The following is a 15,186-nucleotide window of genomic DNA, read 5'->3' as shown; positions in this document are numbered from 1 at the left end:
AAAAACTAGGTGCATCATATATCCCATTTATTTTCTTTTGTAAAAGCTACAATTACTAGATTATCTTTTGTCAAAAAAAAAAAAAAAAAAAAAAAATTCTAGATTATAGAGTAACACTTTGCAAAATTATCAAAATTAGCAATTTATGAAAGATATGATTTTCACTTAAGTGTATCATTAGTTAGTCATGTTGAACATACACATGCAATATTGCCATTTGTCTATGCTATTTTCAACTATTTTATACTTATATATAACAATTGAATTGAAATATAAAGCAGGGTTAATAGAGGACTTGACAACCATTACAATAGCCAACTCATTTTATTGAGCACCTCATAACTTGATATATACGAAGGGCCTGTTCACATCTACTAAAATGAGCTGAACTGAACTGATTGGAGTTGAATTGAATTGAACTGAGCTGAAATTAATATTTTATGAGAGAAGAAAATTAGGAGCTGAACTAAAGTGAACTGAACTGAAATGAAATTAAGCTGAACTAAACATGCCCAAAGTATGTAGTAGTGTGATCATATTTACGTACAACTTTGAAATTTTCTTAGGTCTCTCTTTCAATAAAAGCAAAAGTAACAACTTAAACGTGCTAATGATCTCTAGTATTACCAAAAGATTTGGTAAATCTCTCTTTTAGAACTTTCCCATCTCCTTGTCTTGGAAAAAAAAGGGGCTTAAAATGTTTACTATTTGCAAATTAAGATCACCAAAGTACTTGCAAATCTCTCTTTTTCAGACAATCAACCATTCTTTATTTTTTTTAACTAATAGTTAATAGTTTTCCCCCATGTTTAGAGGATTCATTTCATGTGCTAAAGATCGTCAACAAAGTTGAATTACGTGTACGCTTTCATCATTCTTAAATATAAAGTTAGCAATATTTACCCAACATTATTGTTTTATACCATATGACAATGTTAATATAATTTGACTCGTGAGAGTAGGTGATTATTCGATTTTGGTCGTATGATTTGATATAACTACTTTGGATAATGTTTGATTATTTTTCTAAAAGAATAAAGAAGATAAATAATTTGGATGCGTGCGTGCTTAATCTATAACTTTATACTAAAAGCGAAACTAGAAATGACACATGTCATCTCTTGGTTAAAATTTTTCCCTCCAAAAGTTTTTTTTTTTAAAATTTTTTTTATTTTTATTTTTTTGTCAAAGCTTCTTAGAGAAGTTTTTAATACAAAATACAATAATATTACATTTCCGATTTGATACGTATATTCCATTTGTACACATTCAAACAAAGATATTTTTTTTTTATACAACATTATGCAATAATAGTTTGCTATCTATAACTTTGTAATGAAATTCATAGTTATTTTTATTAGTCGTGCATATATTATTCTCTCTATTTTCTTTAGTGTGATAAATTTTTTAAAAAATTTTTTGTAACTAAAGAACTTTCATCCTATTTTGCAATCAGTTATAATTTTTTATAATTTAATAATAGTGTTAAACTAATGATAAGTATTAAGTATTAAAAATTACTGTGCATGACACGGGGTTTAAACTAGTAAAAGTACAAAAATCAAGAAAAATAAAATGAAATTATATGTTCCATCTTTTATAGATCGTGTGGCACAAAAGAAAGACAAGGGATTGAATCAAATGACCCAAAATTTTGGGGTAAAAAGTGCTATTAAAGGGATTTATTGCCATTTTATTAAAGTAACATGTTTAATGAGTAGCTGTTCAAAGCTGTGTGATGAGAATGGATCTTAAAATCCCTTAAAATCAGAAGAAAAGCTCTAACTACTTTAGCTATTCCTCAGTCTTAAGAGTCTTTTTTTTTTTTATTTATTTATTAATTTTTTATTTTTATTATTCAGAGTATATTTTCAAATTTTCAAATTAACCCTATAAACGATTTTTTTTCTTTATATTTTCCAATAAATTAAACTGATGTATGTGCTGAAGGTTATGTTTTTCTTAGGGTAACTTTTATGATTTCTTAATTTTTACTACTAATGCAGATTAAGCATCAAAGATCAAGGATGTCGGTCTAGATTTATTTTCTATAAGATTTAATTATTTTTTCTTATTCATTTTGTTGGTTGAATTTTATTTATCAATTTGTTAGGATTAATTTTATCTTCTAGGTTTGCTTATCCTATCAAGCATGGGATTGTATGCCTATAAATATTTGTTTTCGTTAATGAGATCATAGAATGTCTTTGAGTTTATGAAAACATGAAAATTGTAAGTTAGTTCAATTGAATTGAATTGATTTCAAAACGTTGTTTTCTTTAGAAAAGATCAAAATAAATTTACGTTGTTTTTCTTCTTGTTTAAGTCGAAAAGATCAAAACTTTATTGAATTAGGTTTAGCCTAATTGCTAGTTATACTTATTGTAGTTTAATCCACATCAAATTGGTATTAGAGCCAAAGGTTTTTGAAAAATTTCTCGGTTCATCGGATCTTAGAAGTCCTTTTTTCGTCAGTTTTGAACCGTTTTGAGGGTCAACTTCTAGTGGCTATATCTCCTTTATTACAAAAGATTTTTCAACGATTCTTTTTTTGATTCTGGGTGTTTTTTTTGTCTAGTTTTCACGTACAATAATTCAGAAATTTTTGAAAAAGGTTGCTATTAAACTGGGTCAGTTTCTTCCAATGGGCCAATTTTAAGTCTATTATGTGATAGATAGGTATTGGACGTGTTCTTTGCTGTTGTAATTTGTTATTTAATATGGGCGACCAAATTGAGCTTATAACACATATGGAGAGAATGTTGGAAATGAATCAATAATTGCAATAAGTAACACAAACATTATTAGAAATTTTGGTTGAGATGCAAGAGTTTGAAAGAACAAAAGCTCATGAGATGGAGGTGGTTGACTCTAATTCTATGAACAAGGCTGATAATGTTTCAAATCTGGTTGTGCAAGATGAAGAAGAAATGGAGGTGCTAGAATATGAATTAGATTTATTTATTTTTATTTTTTTTTTTGAAACAAAGATGAATTAGATTTAGCTTTGTCTTATCCATTAATTGATGCAACCCAAACAATTAATCAAGATGAACAGAAGATTCAAGCTATACAACATATTTCTATGCAAAAATTAGACTTGGTTGTTCATGATATATCTTTTCCTAATTGTTTGAATATGGAAGTAACCACACTTAAAATTGGGATAACTTTTGGTGGAAAGAATGATCTTCAAGAGAATATATTTTCATGTTTCGTTCGTTTGATTTGGATGATTTCTTAATTTGAGAAAACTTAGTTGGGACAAGTTTTTTTCAAGAGGAGGAGAATGATGCACATCAAGCATCGAAGATAAGGATGTTGGTCTTTTTTTTTTCTTTTTTCTTTAGGATTTATTTTTCCTTATTTATTTTGTTGGTTTAATGTTATTAATTTGTTAGGATTTAATTTTATCTTCTAGGTTTGCCTTTTCTATCAGGCATGGGATTGTATGTCTATAAATATTTGTTTTCATTAATGAGAACATAGAATGGCTTTGAGTTTATGAAAACATGAAAATTGTGAGTTAGTTAGATTGAATCGAATTGATTTCAACACGTTGCTTTTCTTTCGAATATATCAAAATAAATTTACGTTGCTTTTCTTCTTGCTTAAGTCGAAAAGATCAAAACTTTATTGAATTAGGCTTACCCTAATTGCTAGTATCCCTTAATGTGGTTTAATCTACTTTATCAACTACGTATTATTATATGATTGAAAACAGTACTACGTATTACAAAATAAAATCAAAAGCTACTAGGATTTGGCATCTTAAACCATGCATCAAGAAATTTTCACAATGACTATGTATTTAAATGAGAGTTTTTACATTATCTCCAAAGAAAAATAAAAAATAGGGTTTTTACAAGAAGTGTGTGGGTGTGCGTCTCTATTAAAATCTTAAGGCACTAATCTCTTATTGCTTAATGAGAGAAATTTGGTGAGCAGAAGGATCAACACAAACCAAACTTTAACCATTATGGTTTAGGTCCAGTATTTACAGGTTAGACACTTAAAAAGGTAAGAAAATCCCTATCCCCAAGTACCCTCATTTGGTAGATTTGATTTGGAGTAAGCATCTTATTAATTGTGCTAACACTTTATTGGTAACAAACTTTGGGGTAAAGAATGACTTATCTTAGATACTTAGCTTTTCCAACCACAATACGTATTACGTACAATATTGTTCCTAAGATCTGCAATTGACCTAACGGATCAACACGTGACCAATAAGCGCACATTTGTATCTAGGATGGATGGCGATTTTCTAAATTTTAAAAGTTAACAAGATCTTGTGAGTTTCTAATTTTTATGTTGAATTGTACATATGTGTACTTTCATAAAAATATTCCGTATTAATCACATATAGGAAGTTGCAAATATGGAGTAAAGCATTAACTTCATTGAAAGTGTTACTATAGGTACAACAGTACAAGTATGAACATTCAGTCCAACTAGTTCAACATGTTTATTAACTTTATCTAAGTGCTATGTAACTTATCTATTAACACCTAACCCTAACCTTGTAAATTTGGGTTGATGGTTTGGTTCGATTGGTCTAAAGTTAAAATGACCTTATTTGGCTGACATCTTGGATTAGGTTAGTTCTGATAATTAGCGGGTTGGTACGATTTATGGTTTTGTATGGTTTTGAATATGGAGTGGTTGTAAACTTGTAATTGGTTTGTTTGATGGGCAAAGAAACCCATAGGACTATAGAAGTTAAGTCAACCCGTCCAAAAAGAGTCCAAATTTCCAATTAGTGTTTAAGCCATAGAAGGAAGAGAAGGGGAGCTTTGGGAGGGACACTTCGACTGCAGCAAAAATGGAGTGCGCGGCAAAAGGGTGAGGCACTCGATGCGTTGGCCCAGCGATAAGACGCTGTGCTCGTTGCGGTGCTGTAGCCTATTGTTCACTCTCTCACCAGGTTTTACATTTTTCTCTCTTCTTAATCATCTTTATCATTAATTTCATCTTCCTGTAATTAGGATTTTGGTAGTGGGTTGATTCCATAATCTATAACATACCCTTATTTTTTCTGGGTATATTAGGATATTTACAGGGTATTTCAGGAATTTAGCATTTCGTTACTTTTTATTGTTATAATTTGGGTGTTAGAACTTTTGATAATTTGAAAAGTTAAATTGCGTTGATTACTTTGGTTTTGTATGGTATTAGAACTGCTAATGAGGATTATACACTGTTGTTGTGCAATATTTGGGTGCAAATATAAGAATTCTGAAAAGCCTTTGTTTCAGGAGTAGGGTTTTATTGTTCGAAATTCTATTTCAAGGGGTCAATAAGCGGGTGAGAGAGTAAATTTATATTAAGTACTTTTGAATGAGGATTGAGGGTAGTTAATGGAATCTTGAATACGTATCAAATTGTTTTGGGTGCTCGAATTCGTGATTGAATTATGAAAGTTAAAAGTATTGGTTTTGGCCATTCGGTGACTTAATCAATCAATCAAGGACTCGTAATGTGGTGCATATTAGGCCGGAAGAAGTATCACATATGATCACAAAGTCTCCAAGTTGGAACTGAAATGAGCAAGAAACATTGTTAACTCTGGTCTGCAGTATTGCTGATCTGTGGTCCTTTGTGTTTTTTTGGGTGAATTCTTGTGCACAAAAGGAATTGATGGTCAATAAAGGATGTTTGGTTATTTATAATACTAGGAAGTTATATACATACACATATATTCCTTATGTGGATGATCTGTGGAAATGGGTCACTCCTCTTAATACACAGCGGTATGTAGGCTTATATACAAACTTGAGTATTGGATATGGTATGATTAGAATGTTTTGCTTTGCTCTCAAAATCTTCCCGTCTCCTATAATGCTTCTTGTATTAAGTAGAATGTTATTACTGATGTGGGAAGATGCTTGAAAACCGTTGGGAGATATCATGATCTACAAATTCTTATGCGTAACCATTCTTAATTAAAAAATTGATTTTTTTTTTTCTTTATTTTTTTTGAATTACTTCATGACATTCATATTTCTATGTTGTAGAAACAGCTGATCTATTATTTGTTGTGTTAAATGTGCACAAGGCACATTATTAGGATCCAACCTTAAATCAGGACACACACCATGTCCTCGATTTTGACATTCTGCCACTTGTGTTCAGATTTCTCATTGGAGTGATCACGAGCAAGAATGTGAGAGGTTAGAGGAACAAATGAGAGATGCTGATATACTGAACACATTTCCGTTCACATTTTCTGAGGAAGCTACACTTCAGGTACTATGTATGTGTTTAATAACTGTTATTCTTACATTACATTACAGTGGCTTTATGAAACTGTACTTGCCTAGTTGCCTTCTTATCAGTTGTGTTCATTATTGCATGTAGATTTTGAAAGAAAAGGAGAGTAGATGTACATTTTTGTCAAAAAGGAGCATACATCAGAGAGGAATTTGGTCATGTGAATGCTCTTGTGGCGTTTCCAACACCAATCATAACTGCCCAGCGTAAGTTTTAACCCCTATGATTTTATGATTCCTTGAATAGTGTAATTTTCCCTGTTTGTGATTGGAACTGTTAAATTTTCATCACTAAAGTAGTTCAGTTGGATCCCTTTTCATAGGTCAATCAATTGTTGGAACCTTCCAAGCACATTGGTCCCTTGTTCTGGTATTACTTTCTGCTTTTCTCTAGTTCGGAGTACCAGAGAGGGTGTTTGTCAGTCCAAAACTTGACTGGTACTGAGTTAACTGAAAATCAAAACCCTCACGCTGGCAATGCTTGTCTTAACAAAAATATTAATACTAAATAATTATTGTTCTTTTCTTTGTGGTGGTAGGGGTAGGTAGAGGGGGGTGATTGACTAAGAGGATGGTTGAGGTGTACACTTGTTTAGGTTTGACTCACGAGTCATCATCAGTCTCAATTAGTAATAACTCTCTGGGTGATGTCCACAAGTCTTCCTTTTTCTTCATATGCTCCTAATTTGGAAAGCAACCACACTCTTTACATGTTCAATTCCAAAAATTAGAATACAATGTTTGCAGTGCAGGTTCACAAGTCTTTTTTTTATTTTTTATTTTAAAATTTATTTATTTATTTTTATTTTTATTTATTTTACCATTCCAGACTTCCGGTAATCCTTTGCTTTCTATTCGCTCCTCAACAATCCAAAAAGATATCTTTTCTTTTCTTTTTTTTTTTTTTTTTTAATTTTTATTTTTTATTCCTAGATTCTGAGCTTCTGGTGCAGACCAAAGCTTGAGGTGTAGTCCTGCCACAGTTGACACTTGTTTCTCTTTGGGCTGACTTTCCAGTCTACACCTTCCCTAAGGCCAAGCTAATGGCAGGCATACATAAGATTTTCAAGTCTCTTTCTTGCTGGGTTTTGACCACTGAACTTGCTCCTAGGATTTGGACAATTCTTAACAGGAACTCACTAGACAAAAATTCTGTATTTTGTTTCTCAGATTTTAGAGAGTTGACCATTTAATTGGGTATGCTGGTTGACTGGTCCTTGGATTCTCTATGTTGAATCTCTTGTGTTTTACTATGTTTAACTCTAATTTTGATAACCCTAGATCCTGAGGATGGTTAAGTCTTTTGCATGCAAGTGAATAAGCGGACTACTTTGGTAAATTTGCTGCAGCATTTACGAATTTTGAGGAAGTACTCTTACAATTTTAGCTGGGGGGGGGGGGGGGGGGTGGTGTTGTATGAAGTGGGTTTCTCTATCCTATTGGTTATTTGTTGAGTAAGTTCTTTAATCATTTAAAAATGGGAAAAGATGAAAGTATAAAAGATTATTCTTCTAGAGTAATAGAGCTCGTTAATCAATTAACAGCCATGGGTGAAAGTATAACGGATCAACGAGTGGTGCAGAAAATGTTATAACCTTGTAAAAAAGGTACAATACAGTCTTTCAAATAATTGAAGAAGCAAAAGATCTCATAACATTATCCCTTGTGGACTTTCTTGGTTTCCTAATTCATGAACAAAGAATGACTATTAAAGATAATGAAACTTCTTTAGAGGGTCCAGAAGGAGCTTTTCAATCAAGACATAGACTCTCTTTTTCCTTTTCAAAACATCAAAATTCAAGAGGAAATTTCAAACAAAATAATTCATGGAACAATAAGGAAAGATATTGAAAAGGTAAATTTCCTCGCAAAATTTGCAAAAATACAAACTACAAATTATGAAGAAAAGAATGCAGGTTTAAAATGCAACAAGCAAGTGTTTCAGAAACAATTGATGAAGAAGGATACCTATTTTATGCTAATCAAAATAACAATAATAAAAGAGATGATTGACTTTTGTTTTTTTTGGTGCTAAGAGATGATTGGCTTATAGACAGTGGATGCACAAATCATATGAGTGATATGACCAAGCGTTTTGATACACCAACATTAACACACGTGTTAAAATCCCTATCAAAATGGCAAAATGGTTGATGGAGCAATGGTGAAATCTGAAGGCAAAGGTACTATTGCCGTTGAAACAAAACTAGACACAAAGTTGATTAATCATGTTCTTTATGACCCTGGTTTAAATCAGAATTTACTTAGTGTTTCCTCAGATGATTCGGAATGGATATTCAGTTCACTTTAAGGATGAATCATGTGTAATACTGGATTTACAAAGAAATCAAGTTGCAAATGTTAAGGTGCAACAAAAATGTTTTCCTTTAAATTGGCAATATGCAGAAAAAGAAAAGGTGATGCAAGCTGAAGGAGAAGAAGTTACATGGCTATGGCACAAGCGTTTGGTCATAGTAAGGTATAGCGATTATCTCGAATATAATTGGTGTATGCAATGGTTGTCAATTAAGGAAAAATGACAAGGCACCTATCTCCAAATGGACTTGCGAGAAGAGCGATTAAGAAATTGGAACTCGTACATACAGGTGTATACGGTCATACGAGAACCCTTTCACTTGATGATAGCAAATATTTCATGTTATTCATTGATGATTTTTCGAATGACATGGGTATACTTCATGAAAGATCATTTTGAAGATTTAAAATATTTAATAAATTGGAGAAATTAGAAATAATAATCCCAATTTTCATCAATTTTACTACAATAATCCCAACTTTGGATTATTCTGGAATAATCCGAACTTGGGGGGTTCTTTTTCTTTAATCCTTAACCGGTCAAAAAAAGTCAATGACCTACTATATCAGGTCACTTTGACATGTGCCAAGTCATGATTGATCCGAAAATTAAAAAAGTAAAAAAAAAACAAAAACAAAAAAACGAAAAAAAAAAAATAAAAATCAGAAAAACCCAGCCAACCTCCCCTCCCTACCGTCCCACCCTAACCTCCATCACCATTACCCAATCCGCCGCACCTCCCCTCCTCGGAATGCCGCGTCTCCCCCACCCCATGCGTCGCCGTTTTCCCCTCGCCACGAAATCCCCTCCCATTTCCCATGCAGCCATCGAAACCCCAAAATCGCAGCCACGAAACCCACAATTACAGCCACGAATCTCCAAAATTGCAGCCACCAGCCATGAAAACGAAGGTTTCAGGGGAGGTTTAGGTGTTTTCGAAAGTAGGGGAGGGGTTTCAAGGGAGGTTCACGACCGGCCGGCGTACAATTTGTGGCTGGGCCTTGAGAGGAGAGAGAAAATGAAAAGGGGTTTTGCAGCCGTGGCCAATTAGGCGGCGAAAGAAGGAAAAATGGTTGGCGACGATGGCGAGAGGTTTTTCTAGGGGAAAACCGGCGCATTTGGGCGGTCGGACGGCATCATGGGGTGGCTGGCGTCAAGATTTTCTGATTTTTTAAAATTTTGGTTTTTCTTTAATATTTTTTAACTAATTAATTTGTGACATGTGTCACTTTAACAAAAAAAAAAAACCCATTCTATCGGTAACCGGTATTTGGGATTGTAGAAAAAGAAGACCCCCCAAGGGTAATTCAAATTTGAGATTATTATTTTTAATTTTTTCCAAAAAATTCAAGAATTATGTCGAGAAAGAATGTTCATCACAAATAATGAATCTTAGAAGCGATAATGGCAAGGAGTTTACCTCATTAGAGTTCAACAAATTTTGTGATGAGGAAGATATACATTATCAAATTATTGTTCCATATGCACTGCAACAAAATGGTGTAACCGAAAGAAAGAATATAATTGTAATGAAGATGGCAAGATTAATGCTCAAGGTTAAAGGAATGCCTAACAATTCCTGGGCACAAGTAGTTTATACTAACGTATATCTTCAAAATCAACTCTCCACAAAAGCAATAGAAGGTCGAATACCAATTGAATCATGGACGGGATATAAAACCATTTGTAAGTCATTTAAAAGTGTATGGATTTGTACCTTAGCAAAAACGTCATAAACTTGATGATAAAGTAGACAAAAGGAATTTCCTTGGCTATTGCTTCCAAGAGGATATAGGGTATATGATCCATATACTCATAAATTCAAGTTAGGAGAGATGTAGGTTTTAAGGAAAATGCATTATGGAATTGGGAGCAAAATAACATAGATGGAATGTATGTTACGACACCAACATTTCATCAAGATCATCCTACACAACCAATATCAACTTCAGTTGATCGGAGTAGGCAAGAGGAGACCGATAATAATACAAATGAATTTGACTTTCATAGATATGACTAGGGCTGGGCACCGGTCCAAAACCGGATCGGACCGGAACCCGGAATCAGTCTTTTTTAAGGATCGGGGACCGGACCGTAATCAACCGGTTCGAGTTTCAGTCTGGACCTGTTTGTTACGGTCCGGTCCGGTTTTGGGCCGGAATGGACCGAATTGATTTTTTTTTTTTCTTCCCGCTTTTTTCCCTGCGTTGACCTGCAATGTTTATGTAGGTAGTACGCCATTTTTTTAACGTTTTTGTTCTATTTTCGCGTTGTCCATTTTTGTACCTAAAATTTATAAATCACAATATAAAATAATAATAATAAAAATAAAAAACACAGTATACATCATAATACAAACCGAAAAAAGTCCAAATTTATATAAAACAAGTCCCAAGTTAAATACAACACCAAAATAATAATTCAAGTTTAATGAAAATGAGCTATGTTCTTCAATCTTGATAATCTCTCATCTCCATTTTTCTATCAAATCACCAACATATTTAATTTCCATCGACCATATGTCCATATGCACCACTAGGCTCTAGCAAAAAGGGGGAAAAAATCATCAACGTTAAAAATTAAAATTTTAAAGATACTTTACAAGAAAATAAGTGTTGAAACATTACCTCCGATCCAAATATTAAATCATGCAAAATAGTCCACAAAAATGACCTCATGATCTCCATCATCAACTTCTACCTCTAATAAAATGTAAAAATAAACATTAAAATTTTCAAAATAATTAATGATGAAAGTAATAGTGTAAGAAATTTGAATAGAAATTATACCTTTCTCAATCTCCCCTAAATCTTTTACTTTTTCTTCAACATTAACTTCCATGATTCCCTTTGGTTTAAGCCAATCTTGAGAGCAAATCAAAGCTTGAACCATCTTTCATATACAAACCAAAAAAATTAAAAAAAAAAGCAACATAAAATATAAGATTATAAATATGTTAAAATAAAATAACTTATAACATGAAGCGAAAAACATTACCTTAGGCGTCAAAGAACTTCAAAAAGGATCAAGATGGCGACCTCCCGTAGTAAAGGCGGATTCCGATGCAACAGTAGACAATGGAATGGCTAGTATGTCATGTGCCATTAGGGCTGGCAAAAACTGACCCGACCCGAAAACCCGACCCGAACCCGACCCGAAAAAAGCGGGTTAGGGTTGAGATTTTCGACCCGAAAACTTAAATGGGTTGACACGAACCCGAACCCGAAGTTAAATGGGTTAGGTTAAGGTTGAAAATCTCAACCCGAAAACGACCCACTTAACCCGAAATAAATTTCAGGTCAAAATCAGGTCGGGTCAACCCGAACCCGACCTGAGAACCCGAACAATTTTAAGTAAAAAAAAAAAAAATCGTAAACATTGTAAATTAGGCAGCCCAGCCCAATTTCTTAAGAGGGTTCTACTTCTACATATAAAATGAAAACCCTAATTTTTCATTTTCTACCACATTTTAGATCAGCCGTCCTTACTCCTTACCCACTTCTCTGTTCTCTCTCTTTAATTTTCTCTCTCCTCAAAAACGGCACACTCAAAATTTCAAAAACCCTAAAATCACTTCACCATTGTTGAATTCGACTACAATTCTTATTTTCTCACTCTTATAAGGTACGTGAACCCGAACAATTTTAAGTAAAAAAAAAAAAATCGTAAACATTGTAAATTAGGCAGCCCAGCCCAATTTCTTAAGAGGGTTCTACTTCTACATATAAAATGAAAACCCTAATTTTTCATTTTCTACCACATTTTAGATCAGCCGTCCTTACTCCTTACCCACTTCTCTGTTCTCTCTCTTTAATTTTCTCTCTCCTCAAAAACGGCACACTCAAAATTTCAAAAACCCTAAAATCACTTCACCATTGTTGAATTCGACTACAATTCTTATCTTCTCACTCTTATAAGGTACGTTTCTTGCTTATTGTTCTTAATTTGTGAGTTTATACGAATCGATTTTGTTATTTTACAAGTATATACAAATTAATTTATGCGAATTTATGCTGGGTTATGTAATTATACGAATTAATTTACGGATTTATGCGAATTCATGCTAGTTTATGTAACTATATGAATTGATTTATGCGAATTTATGCTAGATTATGTAATTACACATTTACACGACTGATTTATACGAATTTATGCAAATTTATGCTTGTTTATGTAATTATATGAATTGATTTATGGATTTATGCGAATGCATGCGAGTTTATATAATTACACGAACTGATTTATGCAAATTTATGCGAATTTATGCTTGTTTATGTACTTATATGAATTGATTTCTGGATTTATGCGTATTTATTCTAGTTTATGTAATTATACGAAGTTATTTATTGATTATTCGAATTAACTTTGTTATTTTCATGCTATCTATTGATTTTATGTAATTATACAAAATGATATAAGCATTATGCTAATTATACAAATTGATTTATTGATTTTGTTATGGATTATATGAATTTTTTGGACGATAAAGGAAGTAAATCTAGTTAATGTAATTTGGCAGGAAATAATTATGTCCAACAATGTTCAAGAACTTTCTTCCGGAGAGGAGGAAGAAATTAATTCAACAATGGATGTTAAGAGGAAGAGCAAAAGCCAGAAAGCTTCCCCTGGTAAACCTCGTGTGCTTGTTACTGGTAAGAAACGCCAACGTCGCCTTACTTCTGATGTTTGGGTGCACTTTGAGTTTCTGGATGAGCCTGATGCAAATGGTAATTTGATTTGCAAATGTAAAAAGTGTGGTGTAAGTTTTAATGGTAATAGTACGAATGGAACAGGAAATCTTCATCGTCATCTTAAAAATTGTAAACAAAGGTCATTTAGGGATGTTCGTCAAATGATTTTAGAGAAAACATCTTCTGGTTTAGGGAATAGATTGCCTGAATTTGATGCTTCCTATTTTCGTGAATTGTTGTGTCTTGCTATTGTTGAGCATGATCTGCCTTTTCAATTTGTGGAATATAAGGGTGTTAGGAGGTTATTTTCTTATCTGAATCCTAGTTTCAAACCTGTCACAAGAAACACCATAAAATCTGATGTGCTTAAGATGCAAAAAAAAGAAAAGGAGCAATTGAAAAATGTGTTGGCCTCTTCTTCTGGTAGAATTTCATTGACCTCTGATTGTTGGACTTCCATAACCACTGATGGATACATTTCATTAACTGCTCATTATGTTGATAAATATTGGTGTTTGCAAAAAAAGATTCTGAACTTCTCTTACATTGCTCCCCCTCATACCGGTATTCATTTATGTGATCATGTGTATGGGTTGTTAAAGGAATGGGGTATTCAAAAAAACATTTTTTCAATTACATTAGATAATGCTTCTTCAAATGATGTTTTTGCTGAAAATCTTAAAGGGGAACTTGATTTGATTTGTGGTGGGGAATTTTTTCATGTAAGGTGTTGTGCTCACATTCTTAATCTAGTTGTTCAAGATGGTTTAAAAGAGATTGATGGGGCTGTGTGTAAGATTAGGGAGAGTGTTAAATATTGTAAGAGTTCTCAATCTAGAAAACAAAGATTTATAAGTTGTGTAGCACATGTTGAACTTCAATCAACTCGATCTTTACAACAAGATGTTCCCACTAGATGGAACTCTACTTACATGATGCTTGATAGTGCTTTGTATTTCAAAAAAGCGTTAATTCACTTTCAAAAAGTTGATGCCAACTATGCTCATTGTCCTTCCACGGAAGAATGGGGTAGAGTAGAGAAAATATGCAAGTTTTTGAAAGTGTTTCATGATGTCACACTAGCCTTTTCCGGAACCAAATATCCTACTTCCAATCTTTACTTTTCTAATGTTTTAAAGGTTAGATTGTTATTAAAAAATGAAAAGATAAGTTCGGATCTTTTTATGCAAAAAATGGCTAACAAGATGCTTGACAAATTTGGAAAGTATTGGGCTGATTTTAGAACATTTATGGCTGTTGCTGTGGTGTTGGATCCACGATATAAGATTCAATGTGTCCAATGGGGTTACAAGAGGATCTATGGGGATGGTGTTGAATATGAGCTTGAGTTCTCTAAAGTTAGCAATTCTATAAAGGAACTATACGATTCGTATGCCGCATCTCATTCTTCATCAAGCAATGTAAATGTCAAATCTACTGATTCTGAGGTTTTGAAGGAACCTTGTGATGATTTTATGAAGGTAAACACTTCTTCCCTTATCTGTTTTGTTGTATTATCATATTATGAAATCTGATTTTATGTTTTGTTGTATTATGAAATATGATTTAATGTTTTGTTGCATTATGAAATCTGATTTATATAATCTTATTATAAGTTTATAACCTGATTTCAGATTTGTATAATCTGATTATAACCTGATTTTATATATTCAGATTATAATCTGATTATTATCTGATTTATATAATCAGATTATAATATGATTTTAAATAATCTAATTATAATCTGATTATATAATCTGATTATAATCTGATTATAATCTGATTATATAATCTGATTTATATAATCAGATTATAATTTGATTTTAAATAATCTAATTATAATCTGATTATATAATCTGATTATAATCTGATTATATAATCTGATATTAATCTGATTATATAATAA

General features: G+C 32.5%; 1 long non-coding RNA gene across 1 annotated transcript; it reads right to left on the bottom strand.

Annotated features, from left to right (window-relative positions):
• Positions 1-10,576: 10,576 nt before the first annotated feature.
• LOC145562517 (uncharacterized) lies at positions 10,577-12,828 on the bottom strand. Its single transcript, XR_014094395.1, has 4 exons — positions 11,587-12,828; positions 11,379-11,481; positions 11,217-11,291; positions 10,577-11,131 (listed from the first exon to the last, which is right to left on the bottom strand). It is a non-coding gene; the product is annotated as an uncharacterized LOC145562517 (long non-coding RNA).
• Between the last annotated feature and the right edge of the window lie 2,358 nt (positions 12,829-15,186).

Source organism: Chenopodium album, chromosome 10 (assembly GCF_948465745.1).
Source record: "Chenopodium album chromosome 10, dcCheAlbu1.1, whole genome shotgun sequence".
Taxonomy (NCBI): Eukaryota; Viridiplantae; Streptophyta; class Magnoliopsida; order Caryophyllales; family Amaranthaceae; genus Chenopodium; species Chenopodium album.
Note: the sequence above shows the minus strand (reverse complement) of the source record. Positions and strands in the feature narration are given on the sequence as shown.